Source organism: Suncus etruscus, chromosome 13 (assembly GCF_024139225.1).
Source record: "Suncus etruscus isolate mSunEtr1 chromosome 13, mSunEtr1.pri.cur, whole genome shotgun sequence".
In the NCBI taxonomy this organism is placed as follows: domain Eukaryota; kingdom Metazoa; phylum Chordata; class Mammalia; order Eulipotyphla; family Soricidae; genus Suncus; species Suncus etruscus.
Genome location: NC_064860.1, coordinates 9978812 through 9988470, shown reverse-complemented (window position 1 = coordinate 9988470; position 9659 = coordinate 9978812). Strand labels below are relative to the sequence as shown.

The 9659-nt window shown below is 35.9% G+C and overlaps 1 non-coding gene across 1 annotated transcript; it reads right to left on the bottom strand.

The window, feature by feature from the left end:
* Window positions 1-1286: 1286 nt before the first annotated feature.
* LOC126026639 (U6 spliceosomal RNA) lies at window positions 1287-1393 on the bottom strand. Its single transcript, XR_007501862.1, has one exon. It is a non-coding gene; the product is annotated as a U6 spliceosomal RNA (small nuclear RNA).
* Window positions 1394-9659: the final 8266 nt, after the last annotated feature.

Below are 9659 nucleotides of genomic sequence, written 5' to 3'. Positions count from 1 at the left end.
CAGGGTGTGGGGGAGGAGGGAGATGGGAGGAATTGGTGGTGAGAAGGTTGTACTGGTGAAGGAAGGGTGTTTTGTTTTTTTTTTTATAACTGAAACCCAACTACAAATATGTTTGTAATTATTGTGCTTAAATAAATATATTATTTTAAAAAATAAATAAAAGAATAAGCTAGGGTGAGTAATTCAGACATTTGTTACTTAGGGGCTGGCGATAGTATAGCTGGTAGGCCTTTTGCCTTGCACATTGACCCCAGGCACTATAAATGGTACCCTGAGTACTGCCAGAAGTGGGGGTCATCTGAAAAACCAGACTTGGATACTGCTGGTGTGGTCCCCTAAGAAAAACAAAACAGAAAAATCTTTTGATTTGTAATTTGTAAATCTAATTCTTCATGGAGTTTGAGTTTCAGTGAGAAAATCTGTATAATATGTAATGGAAATGTAAAGAAAATTTTAGAATATTTATCCATAATTTGAGCATAGTATGCTACTTAATTTGGAGAAGCACCAGACAAGAATATTATTTTTTAACTTTAAGATTTTAAAGGTAAAACCATTTGTATCTGTGACTGAAGGCAGGAATTATCAGAGGATTAAAATGTTTATTGAAATGGAAAAGAAAAAGAAAATTCTCAAAATATGCAAACTATTTCTACTTGAAATAGTGAACATAAAATTCCAAACATAGACCCACACTTTTTAAAATGCTAATCAACTTCAAAACTTTATATTTTTAGACACTTAGAATTTTCAAAATCTAAAAATATTAATCTTTTTTCTTTAATAATGATGTTTTAAAGATTTGGTATTAAAACTCACCCCTGTTTCAAATAGTTTTAACTTTCAGAATTTTCTTCTCTCTTTTTCTTCCAACTTACCTAAACATATTTTCATACAACATGTTTTTTCAATCAGTTTTTGGCAACTAACTTAAATTTAGAATTGAAACTGTTCCATAGAAGACTCCCAGAAAGGAGAAAATGAAAAATTAAGTGTTGATTTCAAGCTTATTGAAGTCTTTTCTAAATCTGCTTTTGAGAATTAATAGTGCCAAAGTTATTTCATTTGTGGCTTATTTACAATTTGGCTGAAACAAAAGAATAGAAATCATTATCTTATCACATCCTTACCTCTCAGGCCAGCAATGTCCTTTTGGTAGATGCCTCCTAAGATTACATAAAGATGATATATTTTTGTATACATAAATATACACATATTTGATGTTTCTATTAAATTATATATTTTATTATCTACTAGAGATTTTTTTCTTTTTTCTTTTTTCTTTTTTAAATATGGAACGCTTCACGAATTTGCGTGTCATTCTTGCGCAGGGGCCATGCTAATCTTCTCTGTATCGTTCCAATTTTAGTATATGTGCTGCCAAAGCGAGCACAGATTTAAGAATCGATGATTCTGGGGCTGGAGAGATAGCATAGAGGTGCTATCTTTCTGTGCTGCCTTTCATACAGAAGGATGGTGGTTCGAATCCCGGCATCCCATATGGTTCCCTGTGCCTGCCGGGGCGATTTTTGAGCATAGAGCCAGGAGTAACCCCTAAGTGCTGCTGGGTGTGACCCCCCAAAAAAAACAAAACAAAACAAAACAAACAAACAATAGATGATTCTGTATTTTGTTAAAATTTCAGTACTTTTTAATACTCATTATCTACCTTTCAAAGCAACTGATTTAGGCAATTATTTGCCACTAAGATGTGGTCTACATAAAGAAAATAAGAGTTATCACCATATGAATCTCAATGATTTTAGGGGAAATGCCTTGGGAATGGGGCAAAGAATTGAATATTATTGAATTAGAACATTAAGGGATGGAAAAGATTATTGAGATTATTCAATCCAAATTTGTTTCAGTTAAAAGTAAAAAAAAAAAAAATCTGAATAGTTTTATGTATGCTCCAAATACCACAGATTGTTTAGGTCTAGAATGAGGCCCAACTTCTGGTGTCCTGTTTAAGAAATGAATTAGATAAATGTCCACAAAGCTTTATAAGCACAGAGGGAACTTTAAGGTTGTTCAATTGCCCACAAATATTGTTAGTCAAGCTGTATATTGTGAATATCATCATTTAGTTAGAAAAGAACGACAAAAAATTCTTCTGCCTTAATTTGGAGTTGACCACAAATACTCAATCAGACAGTTGGCATAAAGCTAAATTTTCATTAAAGAATAGTGTTTTGTTTAGCCGAATTTTGCCATTTGATTTAATGGTTAAGCCAATCACGTTAGGACTTAATTTAAAGGCATGATTGTATAGCTTTAAATGAAAATTGATAATTATTAGTCCATGTGATTTATGGGGCTTACTATGATACTTTAGGTTTACTTTCACTTCTGGGATGTGACTAAGGCAGCAATTTTTTAACCTTGAACAGTGAACATTCCCAGGGGGCTTTCAAAATACTGATGTCTAGATTCCAGCCAAAGAGATTTTTATTCCATTCTGTGGGAGTCCACAGGGCCATTCAATTTCATTTTGAAAGCTCTTTGTGTACTGGTTTTAAAGTAGCACTAAATTAAGAACCACTGGTTAGGAAGACTGTAATTGTTGATTGGATGCTTTTGGAAGTCTCAGCTGCTTTGTGAATCCTTTTAGGAATCATTATTTCTGCTCTTGTATGTCAAAGCTAATGTGGTTGCCACTGAGTTAATGGCTTTGAAAACAGGGGATGATTCCAATTCTCCTTCTGAGCCTATTAAAGGGTTGTTTCTGAGATGTTAAAATTTGAAGACTAGTTTTTTTTTTTACTTGAGGTGGTAAAAGTATAGGAATATAATTGTTTGCCAAGTGCTGTGCTATGTTGGACCAGAGTTCTATAGGTCATGAGGACACACAGTGCTAACAGCTGGATACTCAAAGTCAACCAATAAATAACACTTCACCAATACATCCTTTTCTAATTTCTTTTGAACTTTAGGCATCATTTGATTTGCTTTCCCATGGTTAAAGTGCTGAAGCCTATGAGTGACAAAAAATATATATACATAGCATCAATAACTTGCAGTGTGAAAGTATTTCCCATTTAACATTTGGGAAAGGGTTTTTTTTTTTATTAAGTTTACTCTATTCTGACACTAAGTCCAGAAAAATATATCTATCCATTTGTAAAGCACAGCCTTCCAGACTAATCTATACTAGATAACTTTTCTGGTTACCATCATAGAGAACTATAGTCTTGCCACTAGTTTTGAAGTCACAGCTATCCATATGAGATGAAGTTCAAAGTCCAAATCCACACATTTCAAGTTGGGGTTTATATAGAAAAAATGTAGCCAAACCCTGTTAGATTCCAGGCATCCTATAAGGTCCTTAAGAACTATCAGGAATAGTTCTTATTCCTGGCCCTGAGTACTGGCAAGTATGGCCCTAAACCATTTAAAAATTATCTGAGCCAAAGATAGAATTTTTTTCCAATGTGGCTCACACCATGTGTTGCTAATGCCACTAGTCTTGGTTCTCACTCATTTGAGCTTCCAGAGTTGAATATTATGTATGCCTCTTTGTTCTCAATTAAACACCCCAAATCTCCCAAATATATCCTATATAATTGGAGCAAACCCAGCTTTACTAGTCTGTTTTTGTTGCTTGAATAACAAGTTGTTACCCATGTGGTTATACTTATATTAATTGGTCATCAATATTAATTATTATTAATCAATAATAATTAATTGGGTAATTATATTAATTAGGTCATTAATATCACAGGTTCTAATTGACATATGGCCTTTTCCTAACAATGTCCTATTCTGAAGTGACATTTATGAAAAGTAAAGATTTTTGCAGTTTTACACTCTACGAACTTTACATTCATATCTTTTTTTTTTTTTTTTGGTTTTTGGGCCACACCCGTTTGATGCTCAGGGGTTACTCCTGGTTATGTGCTCAGAAATCGCCCCTGGCTTGGGGGGACCATATGGGACGCCGGGGGTCGAACCGCGGTCCTTCCTTGGCTAGCGCTTGCAAGGCAGACACCTTACCTCCAGCGCCACCTACCCGGCCCCACATTCATATCTTAAGTATGAAGACTTAAGACAATTTATCTTATCCTAATATAAGGGCCACAAAATTTGAGGAAAATGCTGTATAACAAGGTCAGTTGTATGCCAATATGTTAATTCACACCATCTGATTACTAAGAAATTGTCTTATATATAAGAATGACCAGTCTTAATATTTTTGATAGCATTACCTTCCTACTGTAATGCCTAACCCAGTGTATCTACTCTCATCCTCCATTTATTTTTTTAATTGTTATTGTTTTCTCTATTTAAGCACCATGATTACATACATGATTGTAATTGAGTTTCAATCAAAAAAGAACACCCCCTCTTTCAACAGTGCAACATTCCCATCACCAATGTCCTCCTTCTCCCTCCTTCCCCACCCCCTGACTGTATTTGAGACAGGCATTCTAATTCTCTCGCTCATTAACATTGTCATGATAGTGTAGTCATCTCTCTAACTACACTCACCACTCTTTGTGGTGAGCTTCATTTAAAATTCTCAAACTACTCTATTTCCCACTACCATGTTTATGTTTTCTCTCTATATGCATAAATTCCAGCCCCTTGTCCAGTGTTGAACGATAATCTGGGTAGTTTCCTTTGAAATTTGATGTCTTTACTCAGGTATAGGAAGGGTTTTGATAGAGTTAGGAATCTATTAAGAAAATGAGCCTTATTTAAAAAAAAAAAAACGAAAAGAAAATGGGCTTTATTTAAGTACCTTAAGAGTATTTTTATAAAAGGACCACTGAACCATAGTCAAGTTCTGATTGTTTTTTCTGGTCTGGCTTATGAAAGAGCAGCAGGAATTGGGTTCCTGAATGAAGGTTCCAGCTTCCTTTCCGAGGCTGTTAATTCGACTGCTCTGGCTTTAGCAAATTTTGGCAGCCAAGTTTGCTCAAAGTTTAACACTTTGACCTCTCTGACAGAAAACAAGCTGATCTGTTACAGATTGAAAGAAAATGGATTTGAGATCCATGTGAATGACTTTTTTCCCCAAACTATTTGCTTATTATATACTTAAAGGTCACTAGTACACATCAGTGTTTCAAATTTCTGGGAATTTATTCACTGTGGGTAAGTTAAATGAGGCTGCCCTGTTTTTCATTAGGGGTTGGTATTTTTAAGTCTGTTTATCTGAAGTTCTAGCGAAGCAGAAACTAGACTGATTTCAGCATTATCTCTAAGAGGCTTCATAGTCCCATGATGACAATAGGAAGCGGATGTGATGTGATGTTACCTTCTTTAGTGACCAACTTGTCCTCTACAATTCATAGTTTTGCCCTATTGAGCTAAATGTTATGAGAATACTTTCACCTAAAATGCTAAGAACTTTCTGTTTGAATTGGGTCCAACAGTATCATTTAAAAATCTACTTTTTTTGTTTCAGGAATCTGTTTTGCTTATCTAAAAAATTATCAATAGTTTTCTTCACCTGGTGAAATTGTGTGTCATTTTTAGTTTTATAACTACGCTTTGTCATATTTTAAAAGTTCTGACTGTAAAAAAATTATATTTATTAATTAAAAAAACTACCGTATATTATAATTATAATCAAAATTTAAAAAATATCCTGGGAAAGGACTCTCAGGAGGAAATGTACTAAGATTGTATTGTTTCTTACACTTCAAAGTAGATGGAAATTACCTGAGGTGTTATGATAGACTTGTCAATTATTAAGTCTGGAAAGGGTTATTAAGTCTGAAATAGCAATTCTGTGCTAATCTTGTTTAGCTATGAAGGTGCCGGGCTCCTGATAGGCTATTTTAAAAAGACAACATAACTGGAAAGTGATTTCTAACTTTAATTATATCAAAATCTCCTGGAGTGTTTGTCAAACTAAAGATGATGCTCATTTTCTTCAGTTCAATTGTTTCATGTAAAACCATCTGTGGGGCCAGAGAGATAGCTTGGAGTTAAGGTGTTTGCCTTGCATGCAGAAGGGTGGTGGTTCAAATCCCAGCATCCCATATGGTCCCCCCAGCCTGCCAGGGTGATTTCTAAGCATAGTCAGGAGTAACCCCTGAGCACTACCGGGTGTGACAATAAATAAATAAATAAATAAATAAATAAATAAATAAATAAATAAATAAATAAAACCACCTGCATCTAACTTTATTTTAGGTATATCCCTTGATCTAAGTCATTGTCTTGCTGATTTAAATGTGCTTTATAGTTTTCCATAATTAATGTTTCCAATTGCATAATGTTTTATTGTGTATTTTCAAAATGTATGTTCTGTATAAAGGTACTTGTACTTATGTTTAGGTAAGGTTAATGTAAAGGAACAGGAAATTTCAGCGAAAAAATGCTTGGTTAAATAGCCTTCAGAAGAATAGGAACAAGGACGTTCCAAGATAGTGCTTGGAAAATAAGCATTAATGAAATTTTAAGCTACAGGTATATTTTACAGAAATGTTACGTTTATGGAAAGGGCTGATATGTTAATTTTCACTTTAGACTTTGTGGCTTTTGGGAATATTAGGATTCTGCTTTGGCTGGTGGAAATCAGGAAAACAGAAGATTACCCTTCTTTATTAATTATTCAAAAAGGGGGAGATGTCACCCCACTCTCATTTTCCTGTGTAACCTTAGCTGATGGTAAGACCAGTCCATTTCTGGGAGGGGTCTTTGGAAGGTAACAAAAGGATTGCCTCAGGGCCAGAAAGGGGATTCAAGGAGAAGCAGAAGAGACATGACAGAAACAAGTTGAGATGTCAGGGCAGCTGAAAAGAACCTGCTTAAAAGGTTAAAAGCTTAGAAGCCACACATGGTCGCTATGGCCTTAATAAAATGGATGTCTCCTGAAACCTGACTGTCTGTGGATCATTTCCTCATGGCTACCTTGAGACCCGCCAGCTGGTAGAGATTACAAGCATGTGGCCCGGAATGGCAAAGAAAGGCTTCGCCCTCCATCCATCTTACTATCATACATGTCCATTCAGGACTCTATAATTAATTTGTTTTTCAACAGAGGCCCAAACAATAGCACAGTGGGCAGGGCATTTGCCTTACACATAGCCAACCTAAGTTTGATCCCCAGCCTCACATATGTTTCCCCCAAGCACTACCAGGAATGACCCCTGAATGCAGAGCCATTAGCAATCCCCGTACACCACCTGATGTGGCCCCCCCAAAATCAAAACACGAGTGGACAATTAATAAACAGGCTCAATAAAGAAGAGGGAGTAAATGAAGTGGGCTCAGTCTCCATGACAGCCTAAAGTAATGATAAAAAGTACTCAGGGAGTCTCGGGACTTTCTGAAAAACAAAAGTGACTAGAACAATGAGACTTCACATTATGTGAAACATTGAAGCTAGAGCTATAATTAAGTCACAATCAAGTATGAGCCAACAGATTCTGTATAAACTGGTGTCAACATCAATACATAGCTTTGAGAGTGAGAATCCTCTGTATTTTCTGCATGCTGGGTAACCACAAATATTCTGCTAACAAATGGCTGCTGAGGTCTGAGAAGCAATTCATAATTCTGTTTCACTAATGTGTAGAAATATGAATTTGCAATTTTAATTCATTACAAAGTGTATTCAACCAACTATTGAAATATATCTTAGATATTAACAAACGGTCTAGTGACTGTCAACATTAAATTACTTGCCTTAAAATGGATTTTCGTGAGGGGACAACACCTAGAATACTTAGCACTTACTCCTGACTCTGCTCAAGCATGTAAATCAAATACTGGATCGATCAACCATTTATTTTTGCTTAAAATTTTTTCAAATAATCGTAACAAATTTTTATTATAGAATAGCAAAAACTGATGCAAAAACATGCAGTATGCGTTAACCATTGAAGTGTTGTGGTATTTGTGTTTTGGTATATTTTAATTTAAAGCTCATAATTCTAGAATAATTTATTTTTAGTCAACAAATATTAACTGTGTATTCAGAACCTGATTTTACTAGCTACTGTTGATAAGATGATCAATACCACACAGTCCTAAAAGTCTGCTTTAAAGACTTAGTGGGCCCTAAGACTATATGTCTCAATACTGAAGAGAAAGGGAGGAATCAAAATATAGGAATCATTTGCCATTTCTATTACATCTTGTAAATTCCAAATACTTCCTTTATTGTGTAATGATGGGTTGTGTATTCCACAATCCCCAGAGAGTGAGAGGAATCCCCAATCCCCAAGTCTGGGAAGGGCAAGAGATACAGCTTCAGCAGCAATTCCATTGTAGGAAATAATCTACACACAGTTGGGAAGAAATAGCAGGCCAGGGCCCGAAGAGATAGCACAGCGGCGTTTGCCTTGCAATCAGCCGATCCAGGACCAAAGGTGGTTGGTTCGAATCCCGGTGTCCCATATGGTCCCCCGTGCCTGCCAGGAGCTATTTCTGAGCAGACAGCCAGGAGTAACCCCTGAGCACCGCCGGGTGTGGCCCAAAAACCAAAAAAAAAAAAAAGAAAAGAAAAGAAAAAAGAAATAGCAGGCCAGAAACACACACTGCAAGCTGTTCACCTACAAATCAGTAGCTCCACTACGAGGAACCACAAGCCAAGATGGCTGCTTCTCCTCCAGGCCACCAAAGCAGTCTTTACTGGGAAAAACAAAGCCCACCCCCAAAGGAGTGGAAAGACCCAGATGAAGAGGAACTGAGGAAACATCTTTTTAACATGTAAACCAAAGGAATCAATTGAGAGTCCTCTAATTGGAAGGCAATATGAGGACCAATACAAAACCCTCTACCAACACTCTATGACATAGTGAACAATACTTGTACCTGTAACAGATTTTGCAATGCCCACCTGCTCTCATATATGGAAGGGATAATTAGGGATTAATGAAGTGCCTTGAGATTCCAGGAATGGCAACCAGAGTTCAAAGTCAATAGATCCAGGCAAATTATTCAACTTTACTATGTTTCGGTTACCACATAAGTGAGAAATAGGATTAGTGTTAGCTTTCCTACTTAAAGGTTGTTACTGTTGTTTTGTTTTGGAGCCACACCAGGTTTTTTGTTTGTTTGTTATTTTAATTTTTATTAAGACCATTGTGTACTACAAGTCCTTCAAAGTTGTATTTCAGGCATATAATTCTAGTTAATTAGGGCCATTCATTCTCACCACTAGTGTTGACCTCACTCCATCAAAGTTCCTGACATGCATCCTATACCTTTCCCCTAATTATCCTGGCCTACTAGTTTAATAGGTCTATTTTAAGTTTAGATTGTTATAGTTTGGGTCTCTTAATTCTATTGCTGTTGACTTTGGCTTGGGTATTTAGTTCTGACATTTTCCCTCCACAATGCATCACTTGGCCCCTAGGCCTAATTACTTTCTTTATTCTTTTCTCAATTTGTAGAAAGATGTAGAAATATGAAGGAAAAGAAAGTAATTCATGTCCCAAGGTGTTATGAAAAATGTGAGGATCCCTATCCAGAATATACAAATAAAATTTTTAAAAAATGGAGGGATTGGCAAGGTTTTTTTCTTTTGTATTGTTTTGTTTTTCATAGGTACAGCAAATGTTGGGGAAATTAGAAAGGGAATACCCTTGGCCTAAAAAATCCAAGGTATCTTTACCCATAAAGCATACTGTCATCAGACTGACGACAGGCTCCAGGTATATTGTCCAACACCATATCTTTCTTCATGGTCCCAGGAAAAG